General features: G+C 37.3%; 1 protein-coding gene across 1 annotated transcript in view; it reads right to left on the bottom strand.

Moving 5' to 3' along the window:
* LOC145984877 (adhesion G protein-coupled receptor L2-like) overlaps nucleotides 1-26,427 on the bottom strand; it is a 101,203-nt gene that overhangs the window by 36,320 nt on the left and 38,456 nt on the right. The window lies entirely within an intron of this gene.

Here is a 26,427-nt window from a genome sequence, read left to right as displayed (position 1 = left end):
ATTTTCAAGGCTTCAAGTTGGATTTAGGAAGGGCATGCATGGGAGGTACAGATACCTTGGCAATGATATCATCAAAAATTTATGATACAATGAAAAGGAAAAGTAGTATTATTGCTGCTTTCTTAGATATTAAAGGGCATATGATAATGTAAATATAAATAAATTATTAAACATTATCCAAAATTTGAAAATACCTTATATGCATCTAAAAATAATTTGGAATCTATTAAAAAATCGTTGTTTATACTTTTACTTTAACAATAAATTTGAGGGTCCTAGATGAACAATATACAAAATATGATTATATGGAAAGATGGAAAGGTTATTACTTTATATATACAGATGGATGAAAAAGTAGTCACGATGTAGGATGTGCTGTTTATGATGTACAGAAGAAAGAATCAATTATGATACATTTACCGGAAGATTTTTTTCATTTTTACAGCTTAGGCTTATGCGATTTACTAAGCACTGATTTATACATAGACTATAAATTGCAAAAAAAGAAGATATTAATATTAACGGATTCCAAAAGTGTATTTATTACAATTATGATTTATTATTTAAATGCTCCCCATACATTATAAACTGTGTAAAAACTTTACAAAATTTAAGGAACAGGGGAAGGATAATTCATTTAACGTGGGTTAAAGCTCATTATCAAAATTTAGGAAATGAAATGGCAGATATGTATGCAAAACAAGCTAGGGTAATTCAACCTGACCTGGAGCTGAAAACATGGTACACAGACCTTCTACCGAGGGTGAAAAAAAGTTGAAGGGAAACTGGAAGGATTGGTGGAAAGGTGAATTTCAAAATGCAGACACTTTTTATCAGAGGATAGCTAATTTCAATAGAATCAGGCCTTGGTTTACAAAAGTTCAAGGTACAAAGAATGTGATAGTTTTGCTAAATCGTGTTAGGTCAGATCAAACATCTACTAAAAGTAATTTACAAAAGATTCGGATTGTTCAAAACCCAAACTGTACATGTGAGAATTAGGAAGATTTACAACGTATTATGTTCGAATGTAATAGATACACACAAGAAAGAGGGACTTTCTACAAAAATCTTATAAACTGTGCAATTCCTCTTCCTCAGTGTCTAGAAACTTTAATTTGTGAACCTAACCTTACAGATGGATATATATTGTTATATTTTTTTTAGAAACTGTGGCTTAACAATTTAGTAGCAATTTTTTTATTAAGTCTTTTTTAATAATAATGTACTAAAATTGTAAGTTTATGTATTGTATATAGATATATATTGGAAAAACTGCTAAGCGGTAATCTCAAATAAATAAATAAATAAACCATATATATATATATATATATATATATATATATATATATATATATATATATATATATATACACACACATACATGGCGACGAAGTTAGAAATCGAGGATAAGTATGTACAGTCCCTACCAAAAGCTTAAGACCACCTTATCATGTGTTTTTCAGACAAACATAAAAAGTACCTATGCGAGTGCTTTCCATGAAATAAACTCTTTAATACAAAATTGGAATTATTATGTAATGTTATTGAAAGGTACATTAAGATTAAGAAAGCGTAAGGGCATATTAATGCACTTAAAACTAATAGATGCAACTAAAGGCACAATTTGTAAAATCATTAAATTAGAACTTTCAAAATATACAAACATTTCTCTTAAAATTAGATGAATGAAGTGTAAAATTTTAATAGTCAACAGGTCCACCTTTAAGTTTCAAGCACATTTGCATATGTTTTCTCATGCTGCGGACCAATTTCTAGCATTCTTGGGGAGTAATCTCATTACATACTTCGGAGATCTGTTCACCACGTTCCTGGACATTCCTTGGCTGGTGTCTGCTGGCTACACGAATACCAATGGTATTCCATAGGTTTTCTATAGAATTCAGGTCCGTACCTCGTGCTGGCCAAGGCAACAATGGAATCCCTCGCTTGAATCCAAGCCATTGTTGCTGCTGATGTGTGGCAAGTCGCGTTGTCCTGCTGGAAGACGAAGTACCCGTTGTGGAGCTTCTGAGCGGACGGAGCATGTTATCCTTCATGGCTTTGATGTATTCTCGTGAATCGATGGAGCCAGGAATGAATCTCAAAATCCCGGTCCCTGCAGGAGACATGCATCTCCAGATCATGACTTATTGACCCCCACCCTGAACAGCTTGCACGAGACATTCGGGGAGAAATTTCTCGGTTGCTGTCCTCCGAACTCCCACTTTTCGGGAGCTGTACAGCACGAATCTCGATTCATCACTGAAAAGGACCTTACCCCAATGTTCCATGTACCAGTTTATTGTTTATTTTATTTTTGCACCACTTCACACGATATCTCTTATGTACATTGTTGAGCAATGGCTTTTTGAGAGGAGTGTAAGACGCAAGTCCACATTTATTATAAGTGGAATCTTCAAATTCCCTCATTATTGCTGGAAGAGGGGCTTTACGGTTATTCTTTGCCACTCACGCGATAATCCGGTCCTCGCGTACAGAAGTTAACCTGGGGTGGCCGCAGCGTGGTTTATCAACCACTGTACCTTGCTGCTTGAATTTGTTTATTGTGTTCGACACGCAGGTTTTACTCACATTCAATGCGACTACAATTACTCTATGAGACCTATTGCATCTGTACATACCAATTATTTGCCATTTCACGGCCACGAGCACAAATGTTTTCCCCATTATCACGTAGCTTGCGATTCAAACAGCCTGTTTATTATCAAGCGTAACGAAAACAGGTTTGGACTTGCACAATGCTGCTACTCGAGATATGTCTTTTTGCGCCATCTATTGACACACATTTTAACTAATGACTGATAAAATTTGTTCACTCCAGTGCAGTTGCTGAGGAAGATATTGTTATCTGAAGACCTCTCAGTTTTCCCTGTATTTTTTTACTTTGCGAATTTTAGAAAACAAAATATAAAACACGCTATTTTTTGCGCAAAAACCTTCGTTTTATGTTCCACAATACTGGAAAAAATCCAGTACTGTCATAACGACGTTGGTTACGTGTATACACATTCATCTGTACTTCAAAATGCTGGATTTTTTAGTTAAGAAATTTGATTTTCCACTTTCGTATCTCAAGACGTATACCAATATTTTTTCGGTAATATTTGCCTCACAATTTCACTCCATATTTGTATCAAAAACGTTCGGTCAGGATGCATTTATATGAAAAAAGTTGGTGGTCTTAAACTTTTGGTAGGGACTGTATTACTTCTAAGCTTCAAGTTATAGTGCAAATGTATAATGGTTTAGAAACTCATTGCTGATAATGTAATGGAATTTCACAAAGATTTTGAGGTAGCAAAGGCAGATGGATAAACTAGAAACAGATATGAAGGAATATTACGTCCAGGCCAATGTAAATTTTTATAAACACTAATAGTACAAAGGTAAAATACTCTTATGTACAAGGACGATACGCAGTTCTAGTGTCCATTCTAATCCAAAAAAGAATAGATAGATGAAAGTTCCAAAATATTAGGCAAAGGGAATCCAATCTTATGTATGGACAAAATAAAGTAGATAATGAGGGAACTAAAAATGAGCGGGAAAGAAAGCAACAATATTTCAAGCAATGCAGATATTGTAAGAAGTTCGGTCATGATGTTTCCCTGTGTTTCAAGTTGCAGCGCCATAAAGAAACTAATAGTAGTAAACATTATGGCAAGTACAAGGCTAATGTTGTGCAGGTTATTGAACCTGTTACTTTGGATGATGTAAACAGTTCGGTGTTAGGTGTAAATGAATTAAGGGTTGCATGATTACCATTGGTCGTCCTCTGTGGCCGTGCGGTATAAGGCACCTTGCTTTGGACGGCGGCTGCGGGACAGCATGGGTTCGATCCCCGGTTCAGTCTCAGAGAATTTTCGGTCTGTGTATAGGGCCGTTGGCAACCCACCATCGTGAGGAATTTAGGTAGTTTCGAATGAGTAAGCGTAATCCGATCGCGTAGACCTACTACAACGGCTGGTTGAAGATCTCCACGCTTAGAGGTGACGAAGGAAAGCGTGGGAGGGAGACAGGCAGCCGGTAGGTAAGCCAAGGCCCTTCATGGGCTGTTACGCACAGGATTATTTATGATTACCATTGAATTAAATATAGAAAATCGTTCTATCCAAGAAGGATCTGTTGAATGCGATTCATTTCACCGTAATGAAAGTTCAACTTCGTCACAACAATATCTTAAATCTGACCATTCTTCATTACCGAAGAAAATTGCACATATTGATAAAACTGCTAGTAAATTTATATCTTCGTCCGAATATGTGATTGCTCCCAATGTTAATGATACTATGTTGAAGTTTGAAATAGATACAGGTTCACAAGTTTCAATTGTAAGTAAAGACTTTTGTGACAGTCAATTGCATGGTTTGCAATATCTGGCAGCTAATTGTGTTTTACGATATGCTAGCAGTATGTCTTTGCCGTTAGTTGGAAAGGTTACTGTAACACTTCATTATGAATATACTGTATATATATATATATTATATATATATATATATACAAATCTACATACAAATCTAGTATATATATATATATATATAATACTAGATTTGTATGTAGTCGCATGTGATTTAAAATATCCGTTGATGGGGAGACAATGGATTATGCATTTATTGCCTGATTTTCACATTAGTTTATCTCAACTAAGGCCATCATTAAATGTGTATCAAGACACTACTCATATTTCGTCTGTGTTAACAGCTGACAAATTGAAATGTGTACAACGACAAACTTTCGTCAAATGGAAAAATTATAGCACGGAAAAGCAAAGTTACATGGCTGGTGAATGTTGAAGGTAGAAACCGAGTCGTGCACGAAAATCAGTTGACGTGGATACAAGACAAGAAAGATAGATATCTTATTGGGAGTTTGAGGAGTGAAGAAGATACTGGTGAACAAATGCATGGCCCAGATACAGGTCAGAACGGCGGAATCAGTTCTCTGCGATGAAGACTTACAGGAAAGGGTGGAAGTAATGACAGTGGTTATGTGGCGCCGGAAGCTTCCACACCAGATGACAAACCTTCTACATCGTATTCGGTTGATTACTGCAGCACACATCAGCGACAACAGCAGCATAAAAAACTCAATATGCTGACCAAGGCAGATATTTATTTTATTTTAAAACATGAACTACATGTAACGTTTCAACCTTCTAGCAAGGTCTTCCTCAGACTCTGTACCTGGTACAAATGAAAGAAGGTACAAAACAGAAAGATATATATACACAAAAATCACTCCCCTCCAGACACAATAATGATATATTGTTTTTTTTCTGGGACATTCCAGGAGGTGGCCTTCCCTTGTCAACTGTACTTTCACCTGACATTTCATTGTACAACATAGCGATGATGTACGACTTAAGAGAGAGAGAGAGAAATACGATATTTAAACACACGAGAGAAACAGGACATGAGTGCCTCCCCGATGGCGCAGTGGTAGCGTCGTCGCCTTGTAATCAAGGGGTCCCGGGTTCGATATACGGTGGAGGCATATGGCACAGTGGTTCGGATCCCACTTTAAACTGTAGGTCCAGTCCCGATTAGCCTTACTGTGCATAAAGTGGACTTAAAAAACACCAACTCAACTCAAAGAAACAGGACATGACATAGAGTGGGATGAGGCTAAGCAGATAGGAAGGGAGAAGAGAATACTAATGAGAAAATGAAAGGAGGCCAAGGAAATAGAGAAGAAAGGTGAAGAAGACACAATGAACTGGAATGGGAGACTGAAGATAAACAAAAAATGGAAGAAGGTGTTAGAAAGAGTGGAAAGGACAAGAGCGAAAGAGGAGAGAAGAAGGAAGAGGAATCAAGAAAGAAAGGAAAAAGAGCGTGAGATAAAGAGTCCAACCACTTTCCAGATGTTAGGAAATGTTTAGCTAAATCGTCTGTCAGGTGAAAGTACAGTTGACAAGTGAAGGCAACCTGCGGGAATGCTCTAGAGAGAAAACAACTTTCTAATAATCTTGTGTCTGGAGGGGAGTGATTTTTGTGTGTGTATATATTTTCCTGTTTTGTACCTTGTTTCATTTGTACTTCGTACAGAGTCTGAAGAAGACCTTGCTAGAAGGTTGAAATTTTACGTTTATTTTATGTTTTAAAATAAAATAAATTTCTGCTTTGGTCAGCATATTGAGTTTTTCATATCATGGAAACAATGCTTAATGATGTTAAAACAGCAGCATCAGTGTAGGAGATCCTCTCGACATAGAAAACTGCCTGATAGACTGAAATATAACTAAGTCAAGTAAGGAAGAGGGGGGAATGTTAAGTGTGCATAATATCTGAGTGAACATTCAATTGTTTGTAAAGTTGTTGATTACGAGATTGTGAGTTCAGCTATCTTAGAAATGATTTTGTAAATTTAGCATGAAATCACTGTTTTTTATCAATCTTCGTCATAATCATTGTATTATGAAGTACCTACGTGTGTGCATAAATTAAGCTGTGTTTTCATAGGCGACAAGAAGGAGCTTACAAAATCTTTGGTTTAAACAACGTTGTAGCTGCTCATAAAAGCAGGTGTGACTTATCGTAATTTCTTGCTATGCATTTTCTCATTTTAGCAAAAAAAAAAAAATACTCACACTCTTACATAGACATAGTGTTACGTGTAGTATTTATACGTATATCCAGCGAGTTGATAATTAATGTAGTATTATGGTATATTTTGTACTGTTCATATGAATAGTAAGACTGTAATATTCCACTCAATATTGGGGTAGGAAAAGAAAACAATATAATTATTGCATTCTGTTTCACAAAAAGGATTTGTGTCTAAAAGTATTGTTTATATGATGGAAGCAAATGCAATATCTCAGTGATTTATCTTTGGATTGGACTGCAAAATATGTCACTGGTAAAATTATATCGCAGTAAAGCATTAAGTAAATACCTGAATGCAGGAGTCAGTTTTTCCTGAATGATTTCAATTTTAAGAAAATGTTCTGATACTTTTTATGTGGTAGCATAAATTCCGCTTGTACCTATTTCTTTCTCTTTCATTCCAAGCTCAAAGATTGATTGATTGATTTAGTTTATTTTACTACGCGTTTTGTGCATCTAATTTGCGAAGATGGGGATGAGTGATGAAATGATGAAACTGGTGAATGGATATTCACAAACAACCAAGCCCGAGCGGGATTCAAACCCTGGACCCTTGGTGTTGCAGCGCGATGTGCTAACCACTTTTTTTTAACAAACTTTTATTTTATCAGTATAAATACAAAATAGATCTGCTTTCTTACATAAATTCTGTTAAAAGTATTGTATAGAATTTTTAACATAGAAAGTATTATAGTAAGAGTCCCATTTTCTCTGATACAAGATTTTTGGCGTAAACATGCAGTTGTACCTGTAATACAAATATACATTTCTTCATATATTAAATACCTGTTTACACTTTCACACCACAAGTTTATTTTTGTCTAAACAACACTGAGGTAGTTTCCAAAAAACTCATACATTTTTGGATATTGTAACATTTTCCATCCAGTTCTTTTTAAATACTGTTTGAACAAAATGCTATTGCTCTCGTACTTTTTACAAAATACATAATATATTGTATTAGCTATTAACCAAATTACTGCATTGTTTTTCTTTTCTGGAAAATATTTGAAATCTGGTCTTGTACACATCGACGGTTGAAAGTACTGGGGTGCTGTTCGACATATTTGTCCTAGATATGTCGTTAGGCATTTCCAAATTCCCTGTACTCCCTTACATGTTACTATCCTATGTTCCGTGGTGTCTATCTCTCCACGTATGTGGCATTTATTAGTTGTTAGTCTATTGATATTATGTAAGCGTTCATTAGTTGGTATAATATCATGTATTACATTGTACCAAACACTATACACTGATGTATCCAGAAATTTCTTATTTAAATTTTTCCAAATATTTTGCCACCTGTTATTGGGAAAATGTTTTTCAATGCGGTGAGTCGGTATCTGCAACTGTTTGTGAAACAGTGTATATAAGTATTGAGAGAGTTTTACATCTCCACCTTTTGGCGGAAGCACCACATAACTGAATTCTTGTATCAAACTTCGGAGATATATCGGTCCTTTTTTCAATCTGAGTAGATCTGGCGGATTTTGGGGTGGAAATTCCTCCGTCCATAACTGTATCCATAATGATGTAATGGAATCTTCGATGCCATAGAGCGTATAGGATCTTGCCAGGAATAGAGATTTGCATTTGATCTCAATATTTGAGGGCTCCAATCCTCCTTTTAGTTTCATTTCCCATAGATTTGATAATGGTATTCGAAAAAAATGTCCATACCACATAAACCAACCAATTGCTGAATTCATTATTCTGAGGTATTTTTGATTGATTGGGATCACTTGGGCCGTATAGTTTAATTTACTAAACATATATGTTTGCAAAAACCACACCCGTTGTATCATGTTGAACTGTCTGTTGTGCATTTGATAACATTGTATGCGAATGTCTCTCGCTATCTTTTGCCAATTGGATTCTAACATTTGTTCCTCGTCTCTGTGAAAAATTATTCCTAACATTTTAATTTCCTGTACATATGGTATCCCTATATCTGGATATATTTGAGCACATGTGCCAAAGGGTAGCGCCTTTGATTTTTCCATATTTATTGGCCCCACTAGCACGGCAGTATATATGTATCGCTACCATCATTTTTTGCATTTTCTCGTTTGGGCTGATACAAGCAGATAGATCATCTGCGAGAGCAAACACTTGGTTTTCTTTAAAGGCCTGTATCTCGTTGGGAGTAGTTTTCCTGGTGTATATTGCAGCAGAGGATCCAGGGTTAAAGCAAACAGGAGCATACTTAATGGACATCCTTGCCGAATTGATCTTGTTATATTTATTGGGGACGACAGGAATCTATTGACCATTATCCGAGATGTTGCCTGTTGATAGAAACCTTTCAAAATATGAATAAATTTATCACTGAATCCATATGCCTTTAGCACCTCAAACAGGTAGTCATGCGACACTAAATCAAACGCTTTTTTAAAATCAAAAGCAAGCACACATGCATCAAGTTTCTGCACCATATAATAGGATATCAGATCGCGAATCCCTCCAACTGCACTGAATATGTTATGCTTTTTGCCAATGGATGTTTGTTTCTCGCTGAGTATCCGCGGTAAAATTAACTTTAACCTATTTGCTAAGATCTTTGCCATTAATTTGTAGTCACAATTTAGTAATGTTATTGGTCTGTAGTCGTCTACTTGTTTTGCGTGTGATTTTTTCGGTATCAATATGATGATGCCTTCATTTTGTAAAACCTATCCATATTTAAAGGCATTTTGTATGATTTTCATTAGTTCATACTTTATAATCTCAAAAAACTGCAAATAAAACTTGTAACCAATACCATCTTTTTCTGGTGCTCCTTTAAGGTTGCATGTTCGTATCGCTTCATATACTTCTTCTATTGTTACTTCAGTATCTGAAAGTTGTCTATCCTCTTCTTGTAAACCATTATTTAGCGATTTCAGTATTGTCTCTCTTGCTTCTGATTCCCCCTCCCCGGTCTGATAAAGCTCCCCATAATAGTCATAAAATGTCCGCATGATTCCTGGCTGACTCACATGCGATTCTCCACCTGAATCCACAAGATTGTTGATCATGAGTGTTTTTTGTTGTTTTTGCATCTGTACATAGTGATACATCGAAGTTCTTTCATCTTGAATTAAATTCTTGGAATTGGTTCTTATTGTTATGCCTTCCATTTGTTGCCTCTGGAGTGTTAAGATTTTGGCTTTATACTACTATATGTCTTGGTAATTTTTGGTGACATCTCTCCCTTGACATGCCTCGTGTAAACACTGGTAATAAAAGTTGATCAATCCGTTTCTGTCTTTTGCATTTTCTTTTCCATACCAGCAGAAAAAGTTTCTAATTTTGGTTTTACATATCGAACCCACCAGTCATTATGATTACTGTAATGCTTTTGTTGTTTACACAATTCGACCCATTTTTGTGCAAATATTTCATTGATATGTGGAAGCTCAAATAACTATATTTATCTTCCAATATGAAGGACCCCTGACTAGTTTTGTTTCTTCCAGGTTTATTGCCATTTTTACTGCCATATGATCAGTAAAGGGTGCTGGCCATGCTTCTATGGATGTTATATTTTTTTATTTGTTCTGTATTTGTATATAACCTATCGATTCTCGATCGAGATTTATTATTAAAATATGTAAATATTATATCCTGTCTCTTCTGTAACCAAATATCTTTCAAATGCAATTCTTCAATTAATGTTGCAAGTGCTGGACTCTTTTGATAAGCTTCTAAATAATCGCTGGGAGTCAATACCTGATTAAAATCTCCCCCAAGTATGATTTTAGATTCATTTAGGGTTTACTTCTTCTGTTCATTACTCTATTCATGCCTCCTACCTCTCTCACTGATCTCCTCTTCGCTACTGTGTTCTCGCTACCTTTCGAAGTATTCTTCGTCCGTTTTTTTTTGCACCCATCTGCTGAGATTTTTTCCACTATGACACTGAAGTGGCACTTTCGACACTTTCTTCTTCTGTATTCACTTCACGTTCCAGCTCACAGTCTTTCGAATGTCCCTTGTCCTCCTCTTTTGGTACGTTGTCCTTTGCCGCTGGGATGAGAGGAAGATCAACTGAGTTCCCTTCGTCCTGCATCTGGACATCCTGCATTTCTTCACTTCCTCTTTCCTCTTGTTTGTCTTGGTGGGAAGTTCCCGGTTGTCTTGTGTCCATCGATAAGATTTTCTGGTTGTGTTCTTTCTTTGTGGTTGCCGTATTTACGAGTGGTAACATTTCCACCGGGCGGATGTCACTTCGCACATTCTTTATCCCCTTATCTTTCTTTTGTTCTTTTATCACCGTTTGTAGACCTTCCGACTTGTTTTGATTATTATCTGGTTGGAACTGATTGTTCACGTTCGAGGAACTGCCCTTTTCCACTACTATATCGCTATAATTTCTCTCTCGGTTTTTATTCACACGAAGCGTTGTTATCTGACGACTATCACATTGCCAGCTATTTTGTCCTTCTTTTCCACACGCCATGCACGTTCTCGGCTGTCCGTCGTATATCACATGGCACTGATGAGATTTTACTGTAATGAACGACGGAATCGGTTTTTTTAGTTCCATTTTTACTATTCTCACCCCGTTATAAACTTGATATTTAAAGTTATCAGACCACGTTTCTTTGTCTATACATTCCACCTTCCAAAATTCCGTCATTTTTTATTTCACACAGTCATCATCTAATTCTAGTTCTAAGTTAAACACTCTTACCGCTTTTCTTTCCCTCCCCGCATCAGTCAAAAGCACTTTTACAGTTTCACCATTATCATAAGAAAAGTTTGTTTCCGGACCACATTTCTCTAATATTCGCGTCATTATTGCTTCTCTGATACATTTTACGAAAACACATCAAAAATGCGTACGTATTTGTATTCCCAAGATCTCATCTACGTGGAGTTGAAATTGTCCATGTATAAAGTCATGAATTTCTCGCGCCGACGGCCTCGGTGCCCCAAACGGAAAACGTATCTGGATGGTATTTTGTCTAATGATATTCATCTTTTTACTAATCTAAAGTACTTTTCCAATTCTACTTACTCGCCAGCCAGCTGCACCAAACGCCACAAGCAACACACACACGGCACTCCCGCTCGTTCTTTCCTGAAGGCAAATTTTTCACTGACTTTCACGGAGCAACTAGTTTCCGCGTCAGCTCTCTCTGAAGGCTTCCACGGAACTGTCCACTCGGCCACAGGGTCCGAGGGTCCGGTCCGAAGCTCAAAGATATTCACTTCCTTTGCAATGACTTCTTTCTTGCTGAACAGGCACTTTCCACGTGCATGCAGCAATCCATGTCGGGGATTTCCCCCATATAAAAAGTTTTACCCCAGCAAAGAAAATATTATCCCTGCCAGGGATGATTCATCCCCCTCAAAGAAAATGAAATTGAAAGCATATAGTATATGCTTAACTATGTGTAACAAACATCAACACACATGTATCCATTAATGATCCAGTCATCAAATATGTCCCTGTAGAACATCATGCAGCTCTGTGAATTAAAATAAGGACTATATTCTGTAAGTGAACAACTCACTGAGCCGAGACAACAGCAAGCTGTTTTCCATTTACGTTTTCATGGTATGGTGTTGAGATTTTACAGGTATTGAAGTGTTCATAAGAAACTTATAGGTAGTTTAGATGAACTAACTTGTAAGTTTGAACTTGGCAATAGAAATCTGATCAAGTTTTCGGTGCTACTAGTTCGATAGCTATTTTTGTGTACAAGTTTGGGTTTTCTTAAAATGCAAATATAATGTACTGTTTCTAAATTACGTTTTAATGTTACTTAGGTTTGGAAACAATGTTCTAAGGTAACATGTAACGCATACAAATTTGCATACAAAAAAAAAAAGAATTACCTCCCGAAATGAAATACGCCATTGAGTGGGCATTCCCCATGCCCCGATCCCAAAGCAAAAAGCTTAATTTGCACAGTGATGGATACAGACATCAGAAAACACACGTTTTGTCGCTCTTAGACCAGGTATATTGGACCGGAATCAAAAAATCTAAAATTTCAAACCGCTTCAAAACTTTTTCATCATCGATATTCTCAATTTTATAGATTTTATAGCTAGATACCTGCTCAATCCATTCGTAGAATTTGGTGAATGCAATTTTCCTTTTAAGAGAAAAATTAATTCTAGAGCTACTGTAGCGCTGCCCAAAATGCATTAAGGTGGGTTTATTTTTCTGGAGGGGGGAAACAAAAAACATATAGTACTTCACCATATAAAATTGAACTCTCCAAATTATTTCCTACTGGGATAAATTGGTCAGAAAAATATAAAACGAACCTATATTTTTACTTTTTTCTTAATCCTTTCACTAATAATGAAAAATGTTCTTTTTTTCTTGTTTTATACAGGGTTATTCAAAGAGAACCCCTTGGTTTCTTGAATTTATTGTGGTGAACTCACTGTGCAAATTAAGCATTTTGCTTTAGGAGGATGACACTCAGTGGCGTATTTGTAATTTCACTTCAGAGGGTAGATTTTGGGGCTGTATACACATTTGTATGTTACCAGCCTGTAAATTAAACTAAGGGGTGGGGATAAGAAACCATCCCTGGCAGGGATAAAGATAAGTTCCCTTTGCCGGGAATAAAATTCTTTGTGGGGGAATCCTCCCGTCAATTTGTACACTGGGTGAATTTATTGAACATAGTGCTATTATGTGCTATCCCTGGCTGATGTCCACAACATTTTATTCGGATAGTATTGCACACCACTAGTTCCACACTTCTCCGCCAGGAGTGTGAAATGCAACATGACGGCGTTGGAGAGAAGAAGGCATTGTGTGTCCTGTAATTCCACGAAACAAAGTCAGTTACGAGGTGGAGGACGGAATTTCAGAATGAGACTCAAAAGCAGTGTGCGAATTAACGGGCGGAAGCCGGGGATTTCCCCCCACAAAACATTTTATCCCAGACAAAATAAAATTATTTTTATCCCCGCCAGGAATTTTATATCCCTCTCAAAGAAAATGAAATAGAAAACATACAGTATGCTATTTCTTAACTCTAAAAAACACAACTGAAAAATTATTAGTGTCCATTAATTGTCATGTCATCAAAGATTTCCATGCCAAAAAGAATGTGCAACCTTGAAGATTAAAGGAGGGCTATCTTGCAACTCACCAACCTCACCGAAAATGTATTCAAGTGTTTACAAGAACCTGGTATGTTAAATGGAGATTACGTTTGAACCTGGAAATGGAAATTTAGATAAGATTTCAGTGTTACTAGTTTGGGTCATCTTAGAATGCAAATACATTGATTCTCAATTACGTCATAAATGTATTAAGTGAGATTTATTGGCCTGGGTTAAAACCAATATTCAAGCTACCGTGCGTCCATTTCGATCTGCAGCCGAGAGATTGGGAGAAACGTGGCGGGCGGCGCTGACGGAGAAGCCGACATTTGCGGCCTGTAATGCCCGCTTATTTTTATAGACATATGCAGACATTTATATAAATATTGCAAAACGATCACTAACCTGTGTTATAACACGCAAAAGTTCTTCTGTAATTCATCCAAGTTCTGCTCTTATATACACAAATAAATACGCTATAGAAACGATGTTAAGAGCCACAGATAAAAAAGCATTTTAATCATGGTTTTGATCAGTAACGTCCTGCTTAAGTTTATATCCTTGAAAGAGTTTTGTGGCGATGGGAATCGTTTGGATGTTTCGAATGTGCAACACTGTATCAGGATTACACTGCAGACGAAACCGATAAAAGTGAATGGTTTTCGTGAGCTTCCTCGCAATCCGAAATATCCGAGCTCGAGTTTTTTGTTCCTTCGCGACTAGATGAAGACAGAGTTGTAAATATAGTGGCGAGCAATGTAAACCAAGAGCGTGTTAATTTCGTACTGTGCGCAAGAGTGTTATTCTTGGTTACTTGCAGTTACTTGTTTGTGTTATTGTAGTGTGTATGTGTGACGTGTCAGTGAGACGATTGGAATGCCAGCCGCAAGATTCACGTTAGAACAAAGATTTTTTATGTATGACACGTACCTACGTGAAAACAAACTCGTGTAGAGACGTGTGTAGGTAATTTGTACAGAAATTCCCATGCGTTTCAACTCCACACAGAGATACGGTTAGATATCTTGTCCTTAAATTACGAGAAACTGTATCGTTAAATTTTAAAACACCTAAGCAAAAACGACGGATTCTAACCGAAGCAAAACTCGATGATATTGGTGCAGCGTTAGAACGTTCTCCAAACAAACCTCTACGCCGTGTTTCACAAGAGGTGGGCGTGTCAAAATCATCGGCACATACAGTCACTAAGCTACTAAAATTAAAACCATACTCTTATAACACAGGTTAGTGCTCGTTTTGCAATATTTATATAAATGTCTGCATATGTCCATAAAAATAAGCGGGCATTTCAGGCCGCAAATGTCGGCATCTCCGTCAGTGCCGCCCGCCACGCTTCACCCGATCTCTCGGCTGCAGATCGAAATGGACGCACGGTACTTGGAACCGCAGGGCAATATTTTACTTTACTGACTGGTAGTGTATATATACAAATTTACACACCCAAAAACATACTTCCAAAAATGAAATCACGAATACGCCACTGAGTGGGCCAACGGCGGCAGCAGGGGGGGAGGAAGGTACTTGCCCATTCGAGATATCTCGTTAAGGTTCGTGTAAATGGAATGATGAAATTGTAGCGATATGTTACTACAAATAATATTGTTTTATACGATTTACAGGCCGTCAGTTACAGCAATTAACTACCATTTCCAACAAAATAACGAGAGAAGGTTTTCACAAGAGACATTAGAATCATGTTGATTAAGGTATAACTAGGGGTGTTCAGGATGGAAAAAAAATTGTCGGGATGGAATTGGAAAGGAAATATTGATAATTTTGACGTTCGGGAATGAATAAAATTCTCAATTTCCCGATCAGGTTGGAAAATTTTCGGGACGGGAAATTTTCGAAATTTCTGTATGCGGTCTAAATCTAGAATTGTACACACTATTTCCTCTTCAAGTGATTGTTTTTGCATTTCTTGGATAAAAACTTTTAATTTCATGAAATTACAGACATTTATATTGCAGAAAATATCAAGAATGAGCCTGCTTTAAAGAAGATAGCCTACTTTGGAATTTCTCGGCTGTTTGTGATACGAAACTTCGGGATCTGACGTCGATAATTCACACCCAGTCATTTTCAATTATTACGTGCCGGCCCCCGTGGCAGAGTAACTAGCACATCGCGCTACGATGCCAGGGGTCCCGGGTTCGAATCCTGGTCTGGGCATGGATGTCCATTCATCAAATGCATCATGTCATCACTCATTCTCATCTTCGCAAATTAGCCAAAAGTGGTACAAAAAGCGAAGTAAAATCAATCAATCAATCAATCATTACATTTTTACAGTACCCTTCGGCACGTAAAAGCATAGGTGCCATGAAGGACTAGATTAAATGATATCTGTACTTCGTGAAAAAGTGCAAAAAGACAAAGAAATGTTCATCAACAAAGTGATAGATGTTTATGGAAATGAAGCAGAGTGAATCCAGTTTCTATCTAGATTGCAGACTGGAGTCTGAACTTGTATACAGCGCCAAAGTATTTATGGTATGTTATGATTTATAAAGTATTAATAACAACAATAATAATATAGCAATAATGATATAATAAAAATAATAATAACAACAATACAAGTTTCTATGACTGAAGCGCAAGGTATGAAATCTTACTGTGCCCCGCCCCCCAGAGAAAAAAATTCCTGCGAGAGGCCTACCCCCAGCCCCAAAGCATAAAGTTTAATTCGCAGTGCACAAAAGCATTCTTAAGTGGTATTATCATTTCGTGGCTACTGGTTGCCTGTGCAAAGGGAAATTCAGTGTCGAACGAGATTGTGGACTAGGTCCGAGAAGCTTTCCAACGAAGCCCACAGACAACAACGAAGTGAGTCGACATCTTCACCTACCACAAACAAGTGTCTGGAGAACTGTCCTCAGGCATCTACGAATGAAGCCGTACCGCTGCACATTTGTTTTTTTTCTTAAACAAGGGGGTTTTTCTTAATTAACCCTGTATTTTCGTGTTTACTGTATTTTTTAAAACAAAATCGTAATTTCGAACACAGGTGTAAGATTAGGAAACGTCATCCGCCTGCTGCTTAATTACTTTCGATAATCGAAGATAACCTATAAATTTCCCAAATAACTTCCGCTCCTCCTTAAAACCCACCCCCACCCACAGGCTTTCACACCGGAAGTCGAAGGTGCATTTGACTTAATGAGATCGAAACCACGAAGCTACAGATGTGTTTACATGCAGGATGGGGAAATGTACAGAAGCGATACCCGTAACCAAACTCCCGCCCCCGTCATAACAACCGCCCCCCCTTCCCCTTCGAAACCGGGAAGCGAGCGGTTATCGGATAACGCTTAATTGTGGGCAATGCGTTTACGCGACGAGATCGCATTACATGCGCAAACATGATTTAATGAGCAATTAAGATGATCGATGTTGCCTCGAATTGTATTTTTCTGAAATTTTGGGTGATCAAGACTCGATCTCATCTCCAAATGATTGCTTTCTTCTTTTTCTTCTTCTCGTCTCAGAAAATGATGCCAACCAAACGAGCACTGGCAGGAGTTCTTATATTTCGATGCCAATTTAACGAAAGTCATTATTTTTTTAACACGGCGTTCCTTTGTCGTAAATGGTTCTCTTTAACATGACGTACGTGTGCCGTACCTCGTTCTTTTAGCATGCGCTGTTTTGTCGTAACTCGTTCCATGTAACATGTAGCTCGTTTGTCGCAAATGAATCTCTTCACAGTTGTCACAACTGATTCTTTTTGACATGACGTTCGTTTGTTGCAAATGGTTCTTTTTAAAACTGCGTTCGTTATTCGAAACTGGTTCTTTTGAACACGGAGTTCGTTTGTAGAAACTGGTTCTTTTTAACATGGTATTCGTTTGATGTAGCTGGTTCTGTTTAACATGGAGTTCGTTAATCGTAACTGGTTCTCTTAACATATTGCTCCTTTGTCATAACTGGTTCCTTTTTACGTAGCGGGTTCCTTTCACCAATTGACTCAAAGAGTTATCTTATCGTTTTCGGAACAGGTTCTTTTTAACATTATAACCCCGTTTTAAATGCAACAAATTATTTACATTAGAAGTTCAATTTTAATTCATCTCCCTTATTAAGGGCAAGCATGACAGGTGTCCACATTGAATAACAAATGAATGTAGGGCTGTTTTCCTAACCCTGAGTTTTGCCACCAGCATAACATGAATACCTCCTTTCATATTTTCTTCATCCTCACTTCTGAACGGATTCCTATGCAATACTTACTTACTTACTGGTCGGCGCTACAGTCCATGTAGGTCCTTGGTCTTCCTGACTATCTCTCTCCATTCATCTCGATCCTCTGCTTTTCTTCTCCATCCTTTGACTCCTAATCTTCTTAGGTCCTCTTCCACGTCCTCTATCCATCTTTTCCTGGGCCTACCTCTTCTCCTTCTCCCTTCCGGTTTTCCATTGAATATTTTCTTGACAACCCGTGATTCTTCCATCCTCTGAACATGCCCAGCCCATCGTATTCTACCCTGTTTGATCTTCACTACAATATCTGGCTGGTTAAACAATTCCTGTACTTCCATATTTGTTCTCATTCTCCATCCCTCTTTATCTCTTACCGCTCCAAATATCCTTCTCAGTATTTTCCTTTCCCACCTTAACAACCAATATTCCTCTCTTACCGACATCACCCAACTTTCTGAACCATACATTACTATGGGTCTTAATATTGTTGTATATATTTTAATTTTTGTGTTCCTACTAACATTCTTAGATTTAAACACATTTTGCAAAGAAAAATAGCATCGATTTCCACTTGTTATCCTTTCCTGTATTTCTGTAGCTGTCTTGTTATCTGCTGTTATTATTGAGCCCATATATTTAAAGGCTTCCACCCTTTCATATTCTTTTCCATTTATTCTTATGTAAGGTTCTCTTCTGCCTCTTTCTGGATTTCCCATCTTCATATATTTGGTTTTATTTGTGTTCACTTCCAGTCATAGTTCTTGAGCTTTCTCTTCTAATACTTGATAACTCTCTTCCATAACTTGCTTATTCCTTGCTATTAAAGCTACATCATCTGCATATGCTACTATTTGTGTTAGTCTATTTAATATTGTTCCTCCAGGGTTGATTGGTAGTTGTCGGATTACTTTCTCCAATGCTAAATTAAATAGTATTGTAGAAAGTAAATCTCCCTGTCTCAGTCCTTTCTCTACTTTAAACATGTTTGTCATTTCCTGTTCAACTCTGACTTTACATTCCGTTGTTTTCATTGTCATTTTTGTCAGTCTTATGAATTTCCTTGGGATTCCAAACTCTTTCATTATACTGTAGATTTTATTTCTTTCCAAGCTGTCGTATGCTTGTTTTAAATCGACATATAGTTGGTGAAGTTCTTTGTTATACTCATAGAACTTCTCCAGCACTTGGCGCAGTAAAAATATCTGGTCCATCGTGGAGCGTTTTTTTCTGAATCCTGCTTGGTAACCTCCCATGATTCTTTCCATCCAATCTTCCAATCGTGTTGCTAAAATTTTACCAAATACTTTATAAGTTCCATCCAGTAGTGTTATTCCGCGGTAGTTTTCACAATTAGCTTTATCCCCTTTCTTATGTATCGGGCATATTATTCCTACTGTCCAGTCTCTGGGCATTTCTTCTTTTATCCAAACTTCTTCTATCACTTCATATATGGCCTTCTTCATTCCCTATCCACCATATTTCAACAGCTCCGATTCTATGCCATCTTCTCCTGGCGCTTTATTATTCTTTAGAGACTTTATTGCATCTTTTACTTCCTTTAAAGTTGGTATTATCTCTTCCTCCTCTTCCTCACTTATTTCTTCCTCTTCTTATTTCTTCCACATTGAATAACAAATGAATGTAGAGCTGTTTCCCTAAACCTGAGTTTTGCCACCAGCATAACATGAATACCTCCTTTCATATTTTCTTCATACTCACTTCTGAACGGATTCCTATGCAATGACAAAGCCAAAAGTCAAGCTGTGCTAACGACTACATTCGAATATTTTTCTCTATGCCTCTCTATTTTTCCTCTACGAAAGAAGAAGATGCACAGAAAATACAAATACCCTCAGTGGTTTACTGGAGAAATTATTAAAACTTTAAAACTTAAAGAATATCATAGAAAACGCATGAAATAAGCTGATGATAGTAAAACAAAATATAGAGAAACTCGCAAAAAGGCAAAGGCAATTATAAATAAAGCATGTCGTATGTACATTAAAGAAACATAGGAAAGCGTTAACAATAATATAAAATATTTTTGGAACTATGTACATAATAAGAAAGGTAGAAACGCGTATTCAAATCAAACTATGATACATGACAGCAGAACTTTACAAACAAGTCAAAGTATAGCTGACAGTTTAGCTTCATACTTTCAATCTGTTTATGCTGAATATCCTAGCACATAAGAAATTACCGATGAAGTTGAATTAAAGGTATCTAGTTCACTCACTAACGATGGGATCACTGACAAGGAATATTGGCATGCAGTAAAAAAATTAAAACCGAAAAAATCCAGTGGAGCAGATGGAATTCCTCCATATGTAATTAAGGCTTGCGCCGAAATGCTTCAGAAACCATTATGTTTTATTTATAATTTAATAATGAAGACACAATGTTTCCCCAAGATTTGGAAATTAACTAAAGTCTGCTCAATCTTAAAATCAGGTGAAAGTACAAGAATTGAAAATTATAGACCAATTGCTGTCATATGGGCACCTGCTAAAGTGTTAGAACAAATTTTATATACAAGAATATTCAAACATATCAAAAACTACATAAGCGATTGCCAACATGGGTATTTTCCAGGTAGATCTACTACAACCAATTTAACAATTTTTATGCAAGATGTATGTAATGCATTCTATTGTAGATCTGCTGTAAACACAATCTATATTGACTGTAATATAGTTTACTAGTTTAACCCTAGCTTACTCGTGGGGAGAGGGGGAGCTGTCAGGCCCACCACCACTACTTTCTCCGATTTTTCAGTTATGGAAATTTTTATAATAAATTGAAAATTATTTCATTGTTCTCTAGAGTGTTCCCAATAATGCTGTATTCCTATTGTTTATAAAAACGCAAATGTAATGAAAATAGGAGGTAAAATATACTAGGTGCGCCTATCAGGCGACATCTTTGAATGCGTGTCACTGTAGACATTATTGCCAGTGAGAGTGTACAATTGGTTGGTAATGATGGCAATTTTTGCAATTATTATAATTAATAAACAACTGCACCACTATTAACAAAAAAGCATTACTGAAAATTATTGTTTTGTGAGATTTAGTGAATGGTAAAATATGTGTGTGACACTCATGCAATAATTGGTTATTATTTCTTATTAATGATGATAATTTTTGTAATTATTATAATTAATAAATTACTTCACATATTTAATAAACAAAGGAAGCAATGATTCAATAATAAAATGGCTTCTTGATTTATAATGTTAAAAAATATGGGCCTATGAGGCTCCCTCCTCAGATAAGTAAGTATCTCGTACAGCACGGGTAAGCTAGGGTTAAAAGCACAATGAAGGTGTAGATAATTTTTGGTACATTTAGCATAAAACTGTGCTCAAATAAAACAGCGAATTATGGAGGGAAATAACAGGAAAAAAAAGTATCAATTTCGGAAAAAACAGTAGTGGCATTAATTCTGGACACTTTTAGTAAAATGTTATTTTTTTAAAAATCTTGAATGTTAAAACTATATTGTGTATAGAAATATTAAACAAGTTTAAATGACATCCTTCAGTAACTTCAATAATTGCATCTGAGTGCAGCATTGTAATCTGATTATTATTGTTATTGTTATTTTCAACCAACAGAACGCTTGTGTGCGATTGTTGTATAGGAGGTGAACTGTGAGCATCATTGCTGTACATCGCTCAGTTACTTCAAGAATTGCATCTTACTGCAGTATTGTTGTCTGATGATTGGTATTTTCTGTACTGTACTGTGGGCCAAGTGTGAGCTTCATTGTTTACAGTAGTTGGCAGCTGACTTTTGTGAGGTGACGGCGCTACAAAGTCAGGCTTTAGACAAGTTTGCAAGCTGTATGAAGTAACTGGGAGCACAAAAACTGCTCCAAGAAGTGTCAGGAAACCGAAACTAACTTCTCAAAACTGTCGCAGAATCTGCCGCCTTTCTCTACAAGATCGCCGGCGTACGACAAAAGATGTTAATGCCATCTGTGAACTTCCGGGGAAGAAGTTTCTGACCGAACAGCCAGACAAAAAATTTCTGAAAGTGGTTTACGAGCGAGGGTCGCAAGAAAGAAGCCTTATCTCAACCATAAGCAGAGAAATAAGCGTGTGGAGTGGGCGTTAACGCACAGGGAGTGGACACAAGAAAATTGGAGTAAATTCATTTGGTGCTATAAAAAGATCAGCATCTTTGGAAGTGATGGCACCAGGTTTGTGCGTCACCGAAAAGGTGTAGACATGCTACCTGAGTGCATCACCTCCACTATGAAGCATCCAGTCAAAGTCATGGTGTGGGGAAGCATGGCAAGGAATGGTGTCGGGTACCTAGCAGTGTAAGAGGGCAACTTTAATGCCAAAATATACCAATAACAGGTCTTAGAGGTAAAACTGCTACCCACTATTCGTGATTTGTTTGAGGTTGACGTTCAGCGGTGCATCTTTCAGCAGGACGACCCGAAGTGTCATCTTCCGCTGTACATGACATTTCGTCGAATATAACGCATAGATAATTTGTATGTAAATGTTTTTAAATGATGAGAAATTCAAAAATATATTCTGAAAAATCATTTTCAAAATTAACATTTAAAAATCATTAAAAATGAGTGTTATTATTGTGTTAGGAGCCATTATTTGCAATTTCAGTATCATTTTTCAACTAACTCTACGTAACGTACGTACTATCTGTCCAGAAAGTAAATGCTCGGTGGATGTGGCCAAATCTGGAACTAACGTCTGTATGAGAATTATTTGCAACATGTAACAATGCCACTTTGCATTTACAATACATGAGATTTGTCACACTAGATCAGACTGGAGAGAATAAGTTAGCACAGAAGTCTAGTTCCGAGTTGCAGACCTCAAGTCTATTCCAGGTTATACAAATAAACTAGTGAGAAACAGCAGCAGGTATGTTAACAAAGTTTGCAAGATTGCTGACAAACTCTAATTACTTGTCGATATCACTTGGGATGTGTTTTTCCACATAACTTCTCCAATACTCAATTACTTCCTACATGAGGCAATAAGGTGAACAGAAAAATTTTCGTGGCCCAGCTGTGAGGTAAAGTAGAGGTTGATTATTTTTTTTAAAGAAAAGTCATGAAAACCCTACATCTCGTTTACAAATTCCTGGGCACTCCCCTGCAAAGCAACCGAGGATGACGTCATACTGCTGAGAGAACATTTGCGTTGACTGTGTTAATTGTGGTTTCAGGCAGAGAGTACGATGCTTGCCAATCGTTGAATTGCGCATGCTCGGCTCGCAGGCTTCTGTAACTACAAGTCGGGAAGGAATAACCTGGCAGTGACGTCACTCCCTGGTAAGTCAGCATTGCCAACTACTATGAAACGAACCATGGCACGAGTAAGAGTACGAGCAGGAAGGATCGCGGTGCAAACTACCAATCTTCAATTTAATGTTAGCACTGCTAGATGTTTATTTTATGTTTGTTTATTTTAATTATTTCATATAATTCGGCTTTCAGCAAACCTTCTGCATGCGGAATATTGTGAGATGACAGCCACGACTTCATTTCATCCTTCCTGCTGTTTGATGTTGGGATTTTTTCCACTAACTTGTTGTGGTACGAAGCACATTGTCACACACAATAACAGAGTTTGGGGGCAGATCGGGAAGAAGCTGTTCTTCGAACCACAACATAAAATTGTTAGTGTTCATCTCCTCATGATAGTCCCCAGAAGTTGTTTTTGAAAGGAAAACTAACTTCGTCCCCTCCACAAATCCACTTTCACCACCGGCATGCACAATAATAAACCTGGGGCCCTTTCCTGTTGGCACTTTTACCCCCCCACCCCCCCCCCCCACCCCGAATCTTTGAAATGCAGCCAAACTTTGGGGACAGTGTGGTGTGTGTTCACGAAACTTTCATCCATGTAAATGAAGGACCGGCGGTTTGCTCTTTGCACAGTTCTTTAACTTCACGCAAAAATGATCGCCGCCCGCAACGCAACGATGCTGTTTCGTTCAAGGAGTAGCTTCCTGCTGCTTACGCTATGCTTTTTAAATCTGAATCCTAATTTTCTTATGATCATACGCAACGACCAACGCGAACCCTTAAAATTAATATTTTCTTGCAGTTCCTTCATCCGTTTATGTACGGTGACAACAATGCCTTTAGTGTATAAATCATGGATTATTCGCGCACGACTGCTTCATCAAAAGAATCCAGATTTGTGACACGTTGCTGGGCGTTTGGTCGGTTTTTGCCCCGGCGTTGAAAAAGGTTTCCCGCTCGCACTCGCAACACTTTTGTCTTTCTCCTTCAAAATTCTCCACACAGATCTTTCACTGACAACTGTCGCCACGGGCGTTCTGTGAACAGCTGTGGTTTTGTTTTCATCGCAATCAAAGTACTTATACACATTGAAAACTATTTCTCTTGCATCGCTGTGCAAGGGCTTACTTTTCTTTACGCCACTGCTCATTGTACAACAATGACAAAACCAGCAAAAAAAACTCCCTAACAAAGAAACAAAATAGCCTGCAATCCCTAGCTCGTAGCTGCGGTTTGTTAGATTAATGTAGCAGTGTGGGGGTTTGCACGCCTGCATCACCCCTCTCGGAATGATTTCGATTGGTTTGCACGTCACCTTGTCGTACGCTCTAGCGAATGAGCCTTCGCTTCTGGAATGAGAGGTGAAGGTGGGAGATGACGTCACTGCCAAGTTATTCCTTCTGCGCTGTAAGACTGTTGAATCATACACGACATGGGCTATCCTGTCTGTGACTGAATCCTAAATTCCATCCTATTTAATATTTAGAGTTAACAAGAAAACATAATGTTTCGTAGTTTCGAAAAACACCAGTTTAATTGTAATATTCTGTTTGAAATATTTTCTATGAATATCAGATAAAATAGTGCAATATGGTTTGAAGACATGAGTACGAGCATATAAGCAATAAATCAAGAAGAACGGTGTGGTGTAGTCATTACGATCCCTGCCCACCACACGAAAGGTCCCCGGTTCGATTCTCCCCGTACATCACTTTTTTTAACAAAACGATAGAATGCGAATTAATGTAAGTCTGTGAAATATTTATTGCGTATTTGATGACAAATGTTTTTAATTTTTAATTCAAATTGCAAATTGTTTTGAAACTGCCCAATACGAAACTACTTTAATAAATTTGAAACCATAAAATGAGACGAATAAAATAAATGTAATAACAAAAACAATAAACAGTGTATAATTTAAGACTGGTGTTTGCATGGAATTGATGGAACTATATTGTATGGTAATTGCATCATTGGTTTACTGTGCTATTAAATCTTGCCTCTAAATCCAAACACAGACGCAAGTGTTAATGCTGGATTTGTTAGTAACCCAGTGTGAAGCTGTCATTTCAAAAAGTGAAGTTTCTTTCAGTGTGCCATTTATATTCCTTCAGTTCCTATTAAAATAATAAATTATTTATATTGATTCATACTTTGAAAGATTGTGTAGTTTCAGGCGTTGTGTGCATGCAGTGAGCGAAGAAAATATCGACTTTCTATCACTACACTCAGCATTCCCTATCCACATACAAACGTTTCTTAAAAATTTAAAGACTATCATTACCTCGCCCTCTCCCCCGCCCGACAACCACATCCCTTGCTTACAAAATTACTCGTCTCTCCATTGCAAGGAGGTTTCGATTGTGGATCCACGTGATTGAACCAATGTGTGACGTCATATAGTCATGTATCGTTTCGTGGATGCTACACATTGAGGCAGAGATCACACTTCCTCGATCCTTTTCGTAACGTCCTATTGCAGAGCGATCAAGGAACTAACTTCCTGTGTGTGAATTGTACTCCGGGCAAAACAGGCTTTTCTGTGCATGATCCCTACTGCCCTACACTTCCCTTAAATACCTAAACTTGCATTTATTGTCGAATAACATATAAAGTCGTATAATAGTTTTTTTTTACAGAAGCCTAAGTGGGCAAATTAAATGTTTCGTGAATGTGACGTTGTGGTCAAGTTGGTATGATAACTTACCAATGGTCCTGGGTTCGCCTCTCGTCAAAGGCAGATAGATTTTTTTTTACAGTGCAGTGCCAACTAGTATATAGGTAGGATGGAATTAATTACACATATCGGCACGACTGTTATTTTTTAATAAAGATGTAATGGGTTTGAGAGTAACTACTCGATATTAAACTTCTTACAAAATGTGGAAATGCATGTGAACGATATATGCAGTTCTTGCTTTGCAAATCACGCAAGATAAAGAAGCAGTGGAACGTTAATGTGGAAATTCTTAGCAGCCACGTCGAAAATTCCAGGTTTTTTAAATATATATATATATACAGGGTGTTTCTAAAGGTCGTTTACAACGCTTGGGAGGTGATTCCTCACACGAAAACAAGCAAAAAGTCTAAGTTCCATTTTTACGACTGAGGCTTCGTTTCCGAGATAGGAGCCTCGCAAAAGGTGACAAAGTGAACGTCACACCTAACTGGGACGAATACTATCACAGATAGAGAGGCGGTTCCAAGGGAATCATAAAGGAAT

This window comes from Lepisma saccharinum, chromosome 3 (genome assembly GCF_977018435.1).
Source record: "Lepisma saccharinum chromosome 3, izLepSacc3.1, whole genome shotgun sequence".
Taxonomy (NCBI): Eukaryota; Metazoa; Arthropoda; class Insecta; order Zygentoma; family Lepismatidae; genus Lepisma; species Lepisma saccharinum.
Note: the sequence above shows the minus strand (reverse complement) of the source record. Positions and strands in the feature narration are given on the sequence as shown.